At 41.1% G+C, this 15,824-nt stretch overlaps 1 long non-coding RNA gene across 2 annotated transcripts in view; it reads left to right on the top strand.

Annotated features, from left to right (window-relative positions):
- LOC142872379 (uncharacterized) overlaps nucleotides 1-14,940 on the top strand; it is a 43,364-nt gene extending 28,424 nt beyond the window's left edge. For both annotated transcript variants that reach the window (XR_012920609.1, XR_012920610.1), the window contains one exon: nucleotides 12,431-14,940. This is a non-coding gene — a long non-coding RNA (uncharacterized LOC142872379). The remainder of the gene's footprint in view (nucleotides 1-12,430) is intronic.
- The last annotated feature ends 884 nt before the right edge of the window (nucleotides 14,941-15,824 follow it).

The raw sequence follows: 15,824 nt of genomic DNA, 5'->3' as shown, positions 1-15,824 counted from the left end.
CAAGAAGAATCTGAACTAACAAGCCCTGCTGGGTTCCCCTGCAGTTTATTACCAGGAGCCCATACAGTTTTTGTCCAATCACGTTTCTCCATAGCTATCTTCTTCTTTCATCAGACTTAGCATAAAAACACAGTTTCCCCTGGACCTTTGGGTCTTCACGTCTGAAGGCTCCCATGTCAAGCAAAACTTTGTTAAATAAATTTGTTATGCTTTTCTCTTGCTCAGCTGTCTTTTGCCATAGGAGCGTTGTCTGTGACTCTTGTGATGGGTGAGGAAAAGTACTGTTTTTTCCCCCTACAATGGCAAGCATTGTGAATAATCTGCATTCAGAGGCATGCCATATACTATGCTACATATGTGTCTCTGTGTGTCTGTGTATATCCTTAAATCAAAACACTTAAATATAATTTTGTCTAAAATTTCTTAGATAAAAATAAGTTATCTAGTTTTGGTGTCATTCACATTGCAGAAAACCTATTTGCCAGTTAATGCAGTTAATGTGAAATTATTTCTGATATCCTCCCATGTCTAGAGGGGTAGCTTCCTTCTGAAAATTTATCATTTTGTCACCTGAGTTCTTTGATTCTGTTAATTGTAAGAACTCTTTGTCGTTTGATGAGGTAATTTAAACATGGATTTATTATCATGAAAGGAAGAACTTTCTCTAAACATTCTTCATGAGGAAGTTTGTCTCTTGGACATGGATATATTATTTTCCTTTGAGGGACTGTTTCCTGACAAAGAAAATTTAGTTTTTCATAAAGAATCTCAAAATTTGTTAAAACTTGGTTTGATGATTTGTTTCATTTCCTGTGTCAAATATCAGTGTGAAAAAATATTTTTTGAGTATCACAGTTAGTCTATGGACCACTAAATGTGACACATTGTGTGCTGAGTCAGTACGAAGTGAACCTTTGTGTTCTCAATCATTGGTAGTGATGCTGGAAAATTGATTTAAGAAAATAATGGCCAAACCTTGTAAACAATAATGGCAAGTAGCTATCACATATCATTCACAATGCAGAAAATCACATAAGTATGAGGAACATGGGGGCCATGGGCCCACACTCTAACTCGAGTCCCCAAGCCAAATCTTGGGATGCAGCCGAAGCTATTGGGCTTCTTCCCTCTAGATGGTTCTACGAGCCCCAGAATCTCCTCTCTCCCAACAAGTAGCAGAAGCAACAAAGCAGGAAAGTGACACAATAGTGACCTCACCATGAAGATGGAGTTTCCTAACTTTCCGGTGCTACCAGTGGCTTCTTGAAGGTCAGGGCTGAGTTCACATAAGTGGCACAATGGCTGTGAATTAATTACTGATGAAATGTCCATCCCTTTCTTTCTTTAGCCTCCACGGGCAGGTGGCTCATGTTTAGGTGATCAAAAAGTTCAGCCTCCATATGCCCTGGCAGGGTTGGCATGGTGTGAAATGAGCTACTAACACCCCGTAACACCATCCTTATCAGTAGCTGGGGTGAAGAAACATCTGCCCCCACAAAAAGTCAAGGGCAAAGGTCATCTGGCATTCCAAGGGAACTCTTCCGCAGCAGGGAGCCTTCTAATTGGCTAGTATTGATCAGTAAATTGTGTCCCTGCTGTGATTAATTCCAGCGCCCCCAAACTCCCGCAGCATGAGCACGATAGGTCAAGGTTTGGGGCCTCTAAGCATTCTTTACAAATGGACCTCAGGTCCTCAAAGGTGCCAGTGAAAGATTGCAGCTTGTTAACTCTCCCTAGCTGCTGGTGCTAACCCAGCAAGCCGGTTTCATTCAGTTTTCTTGCTATCACTAATAGCGGCTTAATGGGATGCTAATGTGGGGAACAGACGTTATCCGATGGCTTGTGAGATTTATGATGGATTTATCACCACTCTGAGTTCCCTTGATGTTCAGTGCATCTTTTCCCCATCCATCCCTGTTATTGGCCTTAGCAAATGGTTTCATAATTAATTAATTTTTTTTCCTGAAGTGGGTTAAATTATTTTTGCCCTGCTGCTTTTCCTCCATATCTAATTCCCAATGGACGATTTTTCTCTGTGTGCCTCCCGAAGATGGGATGTACTAATGAACAGCTGTTCTTTCCATGGTCCCCTCTCTTCCCCAGCTTTCCTGCCAGCTAATGACTACTCATCTTTCTAGAATAGTGGTTCTCAAACTTGACTGTTGGCTGGAGTTACCTGGAAGAGCTTTTAAAATACTTACGCCTGGGTCCCCTTCCCAGAAATTCTGATTTAATTGTCCTGGGGATACTGGCTGGGTATTGGGAGTTAGAAAAGCTTCCTGGGTCATCCCAATGTGCAGTTGAGGTTGAGAACCAGTGAAGTAGAATCTAGACCAGGCGTCCTCAAACTATGGCCCGCAGGCCACATGTTGCCTGCCTAGGAGTGTTTTTCCCTGGGTGTTTTTGCCGTCGCTGCCTGTCCTGCTTAGCAGCCAATTCGTCCAGGCCCACAGTGCACATTCTCCAACGGTCTGAGGGACAGTGAACTGGCCCCCTGTTTAAAAAGTTTGAGGACCCCTGAATTCTAGACCATGTTAAACACTACCTACCCTGTGATGCCTTTTCCATGTCTCCCAAAGGACATGATCTCTCATTCCTTGGAATCCATACAACAGTTGTATGTGTTCTTTGAATCCTTATAGTACTTGGTGTATTTCCATGGGCAGCTACCTTACGGTTAACCTCTTTGCGAGCTTGCCTTACTGCCACAATCAGACTGTGAGCTCCTGTGGGCAGGGACAGTGCCTGAGCCATCTTGGTGCCATTGCAGTGTTTTGCCCATAGCAGGAACTCACGAAGTATTTGCTGACCCGAGTTTCACCAGTGACCACTCCTCAGGACGTGTGCTCCCAGCCCTCAATCCCACATACATCTCAGGCAACATGAATGGATTCTATTTCAGGACCTGGAAGATAGATTTGGCCTGCTAGTGTGTATCCCTGCTGCCTTCTCCCCTCCCTTCTCACCGGGGTGACCACATGTCCTGGTTTGCTGGGGACAGTCACTGTTTATGCCTTTTGTCTAGCATCATTATGAATAGCACCTTCTTTTACTCTCAAAGGTGTCCCAGTTTGGATGACAAATTATATGGTTCCTCTACTTCTCACCCTCCTTCTCCAGGTCTCTTTCCTCAAGTCAGCCTAGAAAAGACACAGTCCTGCTTTCTGTGCTAAGCTTAAGTAAGCCTCAGAAAGGCCTGTATTAATACCATATAATTTCATAATTCCATGTACAGAAAATTTTAAAAATAGGCAAAAGTAATTCACAGTGTTAGAAGTCAGGAGAGTGGTTTCCTTTGGGGGAAGGTATGCCTGGGATGGGGCACATGGGGAGGGGCTTCTGAGATGCTGGAAATATTTTGTTTCTTCATCTGTATGTCGGTTACACAGGTGTGTTCATTTTGTGAAAATTCATCAAACTGTAACATTTACACCCTTTTTAGGTATATATGTTATACTTTCATAAACAGTTTTTTTTTAAAAGAGGGCTAAATTAGAATCAGTACAGAGCTGCAAAAGTGAATGCTTGCTTTTATTAATGAATACAATCACCCTGATTGACAAACTCTTGTCAGCACCAGCAAAATGCTGCAAGGCACAGAACACCCAAGAAATCTAGTGTTCATCTTCTTGGAGGCATAGCATTTTACTGTTTTATTAAGAAAATGCATATTGTCAATCACAAAGTACAGTGTAGTCTTGTTTGTTATATAATTCTTCCAGTGATTCTATGAACTAGGTGCCTTCTCATATTACAGTTGAGAAAGCTGTCACAGAGGTGTTGGAAAGTGGGCTGAGTTTACATAGGAGCTACACTTATAGTAGATTGAAAAATCACCAGGCTTTTCAGCTGTATTCATGACAGATTCAGATTAAATGTTTGGCTGATCTTATTGATTAGGCAGGAATCAACTAAGAGAGCTTAAAACAAAACAAAATTAAACTACAACTAGAAAACAAGCAGTTAATTTTGTGGCTTTAAATAAAAAAGACCAGAATGTCAATAGCTGAATTGAAATTAGGACCAACAGTTTCTGAGTTTCCAGAAAGTATTATCAAATTCCAGGCACCATGAGGGACTTCGTTCCAGCTTGAGAGAATTTGCTCAGGGTTCAACATGAATTCTGCCTTGTTCGAGCCAAGTTCTCCAAGCCCAGAGCAGAGGTTCGCCAGGATGGAATCACCCCAGAGAATCCTCGGTGACCTGTCCCCACCTCCTTTCCCTTCTACTCCCTGTGCACACAACCAAGAGAGAAGGGTCTTCCCCTTTCAGCATAGCTAACGTGGGCAAATGAAGCAAATTAGTTTTTGCTGCTACAGATAATAAAAAAAAATCTTGTAGTGAAGTAAAATAATATGTACTAATGGACTGAAAAATACAGCTCAAAACAGTCAAAGCTGAGTAAAAACAGAAACCATCAAAAGTAGAGAAAGTCAGGGAGAAATCTATTCAAGCAAAACTAAGACAGCAAAATCCTGGCAGCCTCGTGTACTGTCCTGAAGTGACTTTTAGCTACCCATGCTGTGTTAACTGTTGATGAAATGTCATTGAGCTTAAAATAAAATAGGTTTGTAGTCCTAGATAGCACTCTACAAGAACAAATAATATCAGGCTGCTATGCACCGACATGTGAAGGAATAACTCATAGCAATGTACCAATATGTCAAGATTTTTCACAGGAGGCGATATGAAAACTAGCTGGATGGTGTCAGGCTCGTTTAAAAGCTCATTTACTCCTTTTAGTCACTGTCCTTTCACCTTTACATGGCATATATTCTCATCTCTTGCCCACGTGGTTGTCAAAGCACCAGTTTAATAGTGCTGGTCCGTCAACAGAGATGTGTTAAATGTAAGGACAGCAACATTCCCGGCCACAAGGGAAATGCAAAGGACTGGAGCCAGCTGAAATCATGAGGCATCAGGTGACAATAAGACTATGTCATCAAATGACACATATCCCTGAGGTACCCAGTGAACTTTATACTGACTTTTTTTTTTTTTTTCCTATTGTATTATTCTGACATCCTGGAAAAAAAAAAAAAGAACGAGGAAAGACACTTCCATTCTACACAAAGGGGAAGCTTAGGCTGAAAGAAGTTACATGAGTTGCTCTAAATCACTTTATTTTTTAGGATTTCCTGGTTTCCGTAAACAGCTACCAATCTGCCTGCACCCCTCCAACCCCCACCCCCCCCTCCCTGCACTCAGCTCTGTCCACAACTGCACGCTGCTCCGAGCTAGGAGAAGCAGAAGTCCTGTCTGGGGTTGGGTTGAGGGCGGTGCGCGTGAGGCGAATGGGAAAGGCCACAGCTCCTGTCTCTGGAAATGATCGCAGCACAGGTCACCCACATAGGTCCATTCTGCTTCAAAGCAACAAATGTCTGTTTCATTAGACTCGACCTGTTCAGGGTTCTTCTATTCTATCTGCTGAGATTTCACATCTACAAAATCCAGTTAGCACCCCCGAGTCACAGGCGGCTGCCCAGTAAGAAGACTACGTGTGTTCAAGCTTTGGAGTCACAGGGGCTGAGTTCTGATTTCAGCTCTGCCACTTACTGAGCAGAATACCTGTCCCCGTCTTAATGTCAGGTGTGGTCGAGTTTAGTAACCTCTGATTTCTTATCTTAAGAATTGAATAGGAGGTAAGGTAATTGAATAGGAAAATGAATTTAAACTGCCTAACACAGGAGTCATCAAAGTACAGACCGCCTGCTGCCTGTTTATGGAAATTAAAGTTTTACCGGAACATAGCCAGGCCCATTCATTGAAGGCTATCATTCCTGCTTATTGTCAGTGGCTGCTTTTTGCTACAATGTTAGAGTTGAGTAATTGTCCCACATAGCAGGCGTGCCCTATATATTAGCTGCCTATTACTTTTCTTTCTTTCTTTCTTTCTTTCTTTCTTTCTTTCTTTCTTTCTTTCTTTCTTTCTTTCTTTCTTTCTTTCTTTCTTTCCTTCCTTCCTTCCTTCCTTCCTTCCTTCCTTCCTTCCTTCCTTCCTTCCTTCCTTCCTTCCTTCCTTCCTTCCTTCCTTCCTTCCTTCCTTCCTTCTCTCTCTCCCTTCCTTCCTTCCCTCCTTCCCCCCTCCCTCCCTCTTTCCTTCCTTCCTCCCTCTTCCTCCCTTCCTCCCTTCCTCCCTCCCTCCCTCCCTTCCTTCCTTCCATCTCACTGTGTTACCAGAGCTAGAGTGCAGTGGCATCATCATAGCTCACAGAAGCCTCGAACTCCTGGCCTCAAGCAATCATCCTACCTCAGCCTCCTGAGTAGCTAGAACTACAGGCATGTGCAACTGTGTCTGGCTAATTTTTCTTTTCTTTTCTTTTTTGTAGAGACACGGTCTCACTATGTTGTTCAGGCTGGTCTCGAACTCCCAGCCTCAAGTGATCCTTCTAACTCAGTCTTTCCAAAGTGCTAGTATTGCAGGCGTGAGCTACTATGCCTGGCCCTCCTTTTCTTACTTATGTTTGTTCTCACTCTTAAATATGTTCTAATTAGTTACTCTCTGATTATCTTATCCCTCCCCAGAAATAGAGTGGCTACACTTCCATTTAACAGTTATTTACTGGAGGGTTTCGATTTCACTTTGGGGACTGCTACATCTTAGTGATAATGGGAAGTTCGTCTGGGGTGAATGGGGGTGTGGGGTGGGGGCTGGTGGCTAGGAAGAAGTGAATAGGAAGCACTGTAGCTCCTCACTTTGTGAGTGGGCTCCGTGAGGGACAAATACAGACACTAGTTCAGTCTCATGTCTCTGTGTAACATATCTATTTATATATATATATTTTGGGCCAGGGTTTCTATATAGTAATTTGCCTTTCAGTATTGAAATCTTTAAACAACTATAGGTTTTTGTTTGTTGTTAGTAGGGATATGGGGTAGAAGGGGCAAGTCCAAATAAACATTTTTTTCTTCAAATTTCAGTATCATTTAAAATAAATGTCAATTCTCCATTGCTTTGTGAGAACAATATAATTGAAAAGAGCTCTGGTATGGGGAATCAGAAAATCTAGGTTCAAGTCTGGGTTTCTCTTAGTTTTATTATGCTGGGCAAGCCACTTAACTTGAGTATCAGTTTCTTCAGAACAAAGGATGGGGATAATCACACTACTTGTTTCATACGTGATTCTGAAGAACAAAAGATGATGCAAGTGGAAAGCTTTGTAAACTGTAAAGCCATCTGTAAAATGTGACACATATGTACAAGAAGGTCTGTTCCAGGGCATTTGATTATTTTTCCTTTTGTTTACATTTATATCACACAGTTTTGGTTTTGACTGTAGGTTCTGATATCTGACAAGACTGATCTTTAAGAACTTTTTTCATTTCAAAATATTAAGGGAGTACAAATGTTTTTGTTACATGGATACGTTGTATAAGGCTTAGGTCAGGGCTTTTAGTGCGCCCATCACCAGAATAGTGTTATTGTTCCCAATAGGTAAGTTTTTACCCCTCACTCTAACCCTCCCCACTTCTTGCTTTCCAATGTCCTTTACGTCTCTCTGTGCCTGTCATTTAGCTCCCAATTATTAGAGAGAACATGTGGCGTTTGTTTTTCCATTCCGGACATACTTCACATAGGATAATGGTCTCTAGCTCCATCCAAGCTGCTGCAAAAGACATTATTTCATTCCTTTTTATAGCTGAGTAGTGCTCCATGATGTGTGTGTGTACACACACAATGCGTTTTCTTTATCCACTCATGAATTGATGGGCACTTAGGTTGATTCCACATCTTGGCAATTGTGAATTGTGCTGTGATAAACATTCTAATGAGGTGGCTTTTTGAAAAAATGTCTTCTTTTCCTTTGGGTAGATACCCAGGAGTGGGATTGCTGGGTCGCATGGTAAGTCTACATTTGTTTCTTTGAGGAATCTTCATACTGTTTTCTATAGAGGCTGCACTAGCCTGCAGTTCCACCAACAGTGTATGAGTGCTCCTTTCTCTCTGCATCCACGCCAGTATCTGTCGTTTTTTTCACTTTTTAGTAATGGCCATTCTGTCAGGGGTATGGGGGTATCTAATTGTAGTTTTAATTTGCATTTCCCTGATGATTAGTGATGTTGAGCATTTTTTCATGTATTTGTTGGCCACTTGTCTATCTTCTTTTGAAAAACTTCTGTTCATGTCTTTTGCTCTCTTTTTAATGGGGTTGTTGTTTTTTTCTTGCTGCTTTGTTTGGGCTTTTTGCCGATTCTGGATATTAGACCTTTGTTGGATGTGCAGTTCGTGAATATTTTCTCCCATTCTGTAGGTTGTCTATTAACTCTGTTGATTATTTCCTTTGCTGTTCAGGAGCATTTGAATTTAAGTCCCCTTTGTTTATTTTGTTTTTGTATCTGCCTTTGGGGTCTTAGTCATAAATTCTTTGCTAGGCCAATGTTGAGAAGAGTTTTCCGTATGTATTCTTCTAGAATTTTTAAGTTTTCACACCTTACATCTAAGTCTTTCGTCCTTCTTGAATTAAGTTTTGGATATGGCAAGAGATAGGGGTCCTGTTTCATTCTTCTGCATGTGGTTATCTGGTTTTCCCAGAACCATTTATTGAATAGGGCTTCCTTTCTCCAGTGTATGTTGTTGTCTGCTTTGTCAAAGATCAGTTGGTTGCAGGTACCTGATTTTATTTCTGGGTTCTCTATTCTGTTCCATTTTGCTAGCTTTTCCTGTTTATAGTTTTGAGCCCTTGTTATAAGATAAGCACAAAGCAATTAGCAATTAGTTGATGCTAATTCTAGTGACTTCCAAGAAAAACCTTTCAGATTTTTAGATGGAATTATTTTTAATAAGTTTGAGAACCTTGACAACTTTATGTTCAATTTTTTCATCTAGTAAAAATATAACTATTCCTCTTAATTATTAGAATTAAGTCTCTTAATCAAGGTTTTAAAATTTTTAATATATTTCTCATTGCGTTTGTAGATGTTATATATTTGTTGCTATTTGAATAGCTTTTCTTTTTCATTATATTATCTATCTGGTTATTGCCAGTATATAGGAATATTATTGCTTTTTAGGTATTTATCTTATTCCAAGCCATTTTATGACTCTTTATTAGTTAAGAAAGCTTTTAGCTAATTCTTTTAATTTTTCTAGATATATACTTGTGTAGTTTTCAAGTACTTTAGTATTTTAATTCATAAAATTTACTCCTTTTGTTTCACAACTTATTGCATTAGCCAGAGAATCGAAGATGATAATGATACCAAAGGACATTCTTTGTGTTTGTTTCTGATTTTGAATGTTTACTCATTAAGTATAATTTTTATTTATTTTAAGCCAAGAGCATCTTTATCACATTGAAAGGGCATCCTCCTATTCCTATTGAAATATTTACATTATACTTAGGAAAAAGTGTTGATTTTATCAGATGTAGTATCTATGAAATATCACAGAAGGTTAATTATTGTTGAATCAGTGAATACTCAGTGGATAATGTTCTCCTTGGAAATCAATCACTGTGGTCAGCTGACTGGCTCTGCTAACAGTGACAAATGCGAAAATGGTGCCTTTATGAGTTCGAACATATCAGGGCCAAACCAAATGCACAAGAGTGTGGGCCAACACAGAAGCAAAGGTTGTAGGAGTAGGAATCCTCCTGAGTTTCTCTCCTTGGGCACATTCTCCAAAGTCGGTGGCTTTGAACAATTCTTTAAGGTAATTACAGTTGATATCACAGAAAGACATTAGAGGAAGTATATGTAATATGGGAAAAAAAATCAATGGCCCGCTCATGAAACATGAAATTAGGAAATTGTCCAAGGTGGTTTCTTTGTATGTGCTCCTCCCCTTCCCTCCCCAACCCCCTCAACCTCCTGCCCCCCCACCCCACTGGCTCCCACTAGAAGCCTGCTTATTTATGCCTTTGGGCTTAAGGCTGACAGTGGAATTTCAATGCCATGGAACTTGCCTTTTAAAATGCCAAGCCCAAAAATACCCTCTCAAATGTAGACAAATGAACTGTTAACATCAGTGTCTATACCAGGTTCTTACTGGCACTCTAGCCACTTGTATGACCTTTCAACACAGTATTTTAAAAAATGAGCAGTGCTTTCCTCTTCCCCTGGCAGCTCAGAATAGCTCTGTTTCCTTTCCTATAAACAAGTCATATCTCTGGGAATTTCTAAAGACGAATATTGTCTGCTCAGAAGCCATGACTCACACCATTTCCTGCCAGTCTTCACAAATTCAAGAACACCTCTTGAGGAAAGAATCCCAGACAACAAGAGTGGGCACAGAAAGCCTCAGATTCCTTCATTTCAAATGCAGGAAACTGAGAGACAAAGGAAAATCCCAGCAATCAGCAATCATCCCTGGCCTTGGCATCGCCTTCTGGACTGAGCTGAGGCTTGTGTGGGTCAGAGCAGGAGGGGAAGCCCACCTGGAAACTTGTCCAGGCATGTCTTCAGCCCTTGAGTCACCCACCCACCCCCTCTCTGAAAATTTTCTTAGCTCAGCTTCCTCCTGATTCTGAGGGTAGAGGTGCCCTGATGTGGGGATCCCCAAGGAAATCACCAGGGTTTCACACACGTTGGAGCGGTGGGACTTCCTAGCTGCTTTTATCAGGAACTTTGTGGCCAAAACCAAAAAATCTTCTTTCTGCACATTCTCTTCCCAGTGCTTCCTCTCCTCCTCCACCCCAGCCCTGTGCTCTGATTCTCTTCTTTAGTGCCACATCATTGTCCTCAAATTTCCTAAATAGTCAAGAAACAAAGGAAAAAAATGTTTATTTGGCTTCTTTCAGCTCAGCAGTATAAACGCCTCCACATATGTGTCTCTGTGTGTTTTTGTGGTATGTGTGTCTCTGTGTGTTGGTGTGTGCATCATACATATGTGAAATATAATGCAAGGATGTTGGTTGAAGAGACTGGATAGGACAAATTGGAAAAGTTCTGGGTGAACAGGATGCTGCTTCAGTTATACCCATTTCTTGGCTTCATACTGATGAAAGGTCAAAGGATTGATCAGCATATGGCCCTGCACATGCACTGTGGGGGGAAGTTTAATCCCTGCTGGCTGATAGCGTGGCCTGATAGCGATGTCACTAGAACCAGGACACTGGAGGTCTGAAGTATCCAAAATGACATGATCCTGGGGACAGTAGTGCTGAACATGTATAGAGAGTGACATGTGTGTTGGGCATGGTGGTAAGTTTTTCACATGCATTTTCTCACTTATCACAACCTAATAGTTTCCGGGATTTCACAAATAAGGAATTAGGACTGGAGAAATTAAGTCAGTTGCTCAACATAAAAAAAAAAAAAAAAGTCATGGCAAAGCTGGAACTTAGACACATAACTGTTCGGAAGCCACAGTCTGGGTTCTTAGTCACTGTGACATAGAGCTACCCAAAGAGAGTAAGATGGGATGGGAATGGCAAGAGAGAGAAAGACAGAGAAGAGGAGGACAAGCATGTGTTTATTACCCTGACATGGTTTAATAATGTCATTTCTCCTCTACTCTCTAGGGTGACCGACTTATCTAGGTGTGCCTGAGACCATCTTGGTCTTAACACTGAAGGTCTTACATTCACTGAGGAACTCCCTCAGTCTTGGAAAAACCTGGACAGTTGGTCGTTCCATTGCTTACCATCTAGAAAATTGCCGCTACAGATCACGGGGATTGTTAGGAGATAAAGCAATCCATTGATGACCTGCAGGACCTGGGTTATTGGTGGATACAGGAAATTTATGTCATTATGAATATTTAGTATACCTCTCACAGAGCTCTTGCCATTTTGGGCCTATAAAGGCACATGAGAGTTGTTGACTTGATTTATAAAGAGTAAGATGGTTTTTGTGTCAATATCCGTGGGATGAACACAATTGCAAATAATATGAGGTTAGATAAAACCTAAATCATGAACAGTAAAGTCTTTTTAATATAAAGTTGTTTTCTATATGAATGTGCAATTTCTTTGAGTAACACTATATTTGGCTAGTTTTTTTTTTTTTGCTAGTCTGAGTCCAGGAGTATTCACTTTTTATAATAACTGTGCTCCTGAAATGCTCTATGATAAAAATTTATTTTTATAAATCATGTTTTCAGTGCATTAGGAGGGTGAATTCTTTTGTAGAACCAATATGGACCCCCCATTTGGCTGGCTTTGCAAATGTTAGTTTTAGATATATAGTTAATATGCTGGCTGCAAGTGGAAAGTACCCAAGCCAAAACACTTGAGGAACAATAAACGTAAAGAGTAATACTAAATTGGTGGATCTGGTTCAGCCCTGATATGGGTTTAATCTTCAACAAAATAATTTCCCGTTTTCTCTGGAAATAGAAAGAGCCAACTTCCCTTTCTCCTGTGGCTGTCTCTTTCACCCCAATCTAAAAACTCCCCTATTCAGACACTTGTTTCCTCTTAAGCTCACAAAGTTTTTTTAGTGCCTGTCTTTCTGATGTGATGTATCTGGGTTTTGTTTTCTTTTACAGCTTTCAAAGAACTCCAGGAAGTGGCTGCGGAGCAAAGTAGGAGGCTGATACTATAAGGAGTTTCTCCTGCAGTAATGGTCTGGGGTGAACGACATAGTGTCAGTTACAAGCAAACCCTGAAATGGGCTCAACCTGCAGCTCCGCTCTTTCCAGTTACTTGATGGGAGATTTGTTCTCCCATGTGAAGAGAGGTACTAAGATCTTGGACAACCTCCACAGTAAAACTCAATCAGACAAACAAACAGACAAACAAACACTTGGTTTCCAGTGGCATCAATGAAAGGGAAATATTTGGTTTCGAACTCCTGACCTTGAGCAATCCGCCCGACTCGGCCTCCCAGAGTGCTAGGATTACAGGCCTGAGTCACCACGCCTGGCCAAAAGGGAAATATTTGGGACAAACCCTCTCCTCCTCCCACTTTGTCAAAGCCACAGCGGAGACCTTGGGACATTCATGTGTAACAGACACTGCTCAGGTCTGAGCAGTGCTGATCTCTTCTGAGGGTCCTTCCTGGCCTCCCTTACCCAAATGTTCTTATATTTGATTTAAAGTCTCCTTCAGTTTAAATCAACTTGGCCCAGGCAGGGTAAGGTTATCTTTCTTTTTCACCTCTCCTTCAGGTGAGAAACGAGGCTGACAGATTTATGGGTTTTGGTTAATTCTGTATTAAATGACTCCCTGGGATGCGATTCCAGGAAAAAGATGCTTTGAGGGATAATGTCTTGGAGAAAGTGCTGACTGGGCAGAAGTATCTATTGTGGTGAGGGATATTCCATGTTAGGCGTTTCTAGAAGACTAGACATTGTCAGAGAAATGTCCATAGGAAGGTGTATATGACGGTAAAATGTCTTTCACCAGCATTACAGTACACTCATGGATCACTTAATGACGGGACATGTTCTGACGAATGCATTGTTAGGGGATGTTGTCATTGTGTGAACATCATACAGTGCATTTACACAAACCTAGACGGTGTAGCTTACTACACACCTAGGCTGTCTGGTTTAGCCTATTGCTCCCAGGCTACAAACTTGCACAACGTGTTACTGTACTGAATACTGTAGGCTATTGCGACACAATGGTAAGTATTTGTGTATCTGAACATAGAAAAGATACAGTAAAATAGGGTATTATAACCTTATGGAACCACTCTCATATACACAGTCTGTCACTGACGGAAACACTGTAATGAGGTACAAGACTGTATTTATGGATGAAGAGAGAAGCACTTCTCCTTTCCATTGTTCTTGCTTGTTTATTGTTTCAAACAGGAGAAGTAGTGCCGAAACCTGCTGGAGAACTTGTCAGACTTCTTTGAGAATCTGAAATACTTTTTGAAGAACAATTCCTTTTTATGACATTCTTTATGTCTCTTGAAGGAACAGGAAATAATGACTATGAGTATTTCATGGGGTGTGGGAGGAGGAAGGAGTCTCCATGGTGTGGAAATACAATTGCTTCATTTTTAGAAATAAGGAAACTGAGGCCTGGAGAAGTAAAGGAAGTCATTGTGGATCCCCCAGCAAATTTGCATGTATAACCCAGGCCAAGGCCCAGTTTCCCTTCCTGGCACCTTACCTGGGAACTATCTCAAGATGACACATTCCAAGCCCCAGAACCAAATGCATCAACCTCCGCCTCTCCCTGTGCCTCAGTCCATTGTTCACCTGAGCTTTGTTCTGTGACCGCCCTGACACGGCAGGTTTGCCACGGTGCCCCTGGGCTCCTGAGAGAGTGTGAGTCACAGGCTCTTGCCCCAGGGGCTCTGATTCATTTCTAGCCACGATTGCATCAGTGTGCACATGTGCCTCTTCGTGAGCGACGAGGGTCCGTGTCACATGTGTGGGAGTTTGCCAGAGCTGCACCCTCTCGCCCCCTTGCCAGCTACGGCTAAAGAATAAAGCATGGAAAGAGACATCCACTGGGGGCTTTTTACAGACTCGAGGTCCTGTCCTCTTAAAGATTATAAATGCAGCTGTCAGAAACATTAAGAATTAAAATCATGATTACATTAGGTGTGTGCTTTGCTTTCCACTGAGCCTCACTGCATTGAATCAGCGAATAAAGTGAAGGCGGCATTTTAACCGTCTCCTTGCAAAAGTGGTTGGGCAGGGTACTCATGCTTATTGGGGAAGTGGATTGCAATCTTGAGATAAAAGGTTTTATGTGAGGGAAAGGTTATTGTTATTATTTTGAACTTTCAGAGTGGCTTCCTTTGTGCATATTTATGATATTAATATAATCTTAATAGAAGGCTTAATGTGCAAGTTGCTAAGCACATTGCCCAGTGGAAAAAAAAATAAATTATACAACCACTGCAATGATCAGGCAGTTTTCCCCTGCATTTAATTATCTCTTACTTAAATGGAAAGACTTGAAGAAATCTTAAAAATATGCTGGAAAAGTTTCAAGAATAAAATAGTTTAATTTTAAGATTTGTTTCAGGTAAAGACCAAATCATATTGACCTTTAAAAAATATAAAAGAGATTAAAGTGACATTAAAATTGTTCGTAATTGTGTGATATTTGTGTGGATGTTAAAATGTATAAGACAGAAAACTGAAGTACATACATTCTTGAAAACAGTGTGTGAAAAAGCAAAGGATTGGGGGGTCTTTAGTGAAATAAATCTGAAGTTGGCCTAAACCTATTTTAGCACTAAGGTTTGATGTAGTTATGCACTGTAAATAACTTGAATAGAAAAGTTTAGGCACTGTTCTTCTTAAATAAGTGAAACTGTGGCTTTGGCCCTGTAGCTCATGTTTTATCAATTCATAAGAAAAGCAGGGTGAGGCCCACTGAGTCACTGGTTTGAAGTGTATCGTATAAGCAGTTTCCTGCTATGTAAGTCTGTCTCATACAACTCTGTGAATTGGTTCAGCTACATATTTCTGATCTCTAGCTTTTGCAGGGTTCTTACTGCACCCTATAATCATATGCTTCTTTCTCCCAAGAGAATATCAAAGATTTTCACTGTTCTCACTCTGAACAACCTTATACTTGGCTTCTGATAGTACCTTCTAATTCACAGAACAATTACAGCCTACCAGGCAGGAACTCTCTCTTCTTGCTGCCTGCCCCAGAAGCAGTGACAGCTATTCCCTCCCTCCCTCCTTTCCTTCCTTCCTTCCTCTTTCCTTCTTTTCTAAACCCTCCAGTGTCCAGACCTAGCCCCTCCACATATGCTCTGGGGTGCATCACGCCCACTCCCATCTCTTCAGGAGCTTTACTCCCTGTATTTAGTGCTTTCAATCCCTCCTTTTCTATTGGTTTTTTGTTCTCAGCACATAAATATATTCAATTTTCGCCCATCTTAAAAAAATATATAAACAACTATTCCTTGACCTAGAATGCCCTAGCTACCACCAAGACTCCTTTCTATATACGTTCAGC

The sequence above is a fragment of the Microcebus murinus genome, chromosome 8, assembly GCF_040939455.1.
Source record: "Microcebus murinus isolate Inina chromosome 8, M.murinus_Inina_mat1.0, whole genome shotgun sequence".
In the NCBI taxonomy this organism is placed as follows: Eukaryota; Metazoa; Chordata; class Mammalia; order Primates; family Cheirogaleidae; genus Microcebus; species Microcebus murinus.
The sequence above is the reverse complement of the archived record's forward strand: the minus strand, read 5'-3'. Positions and strand labels throughout refer to the sequence as shown.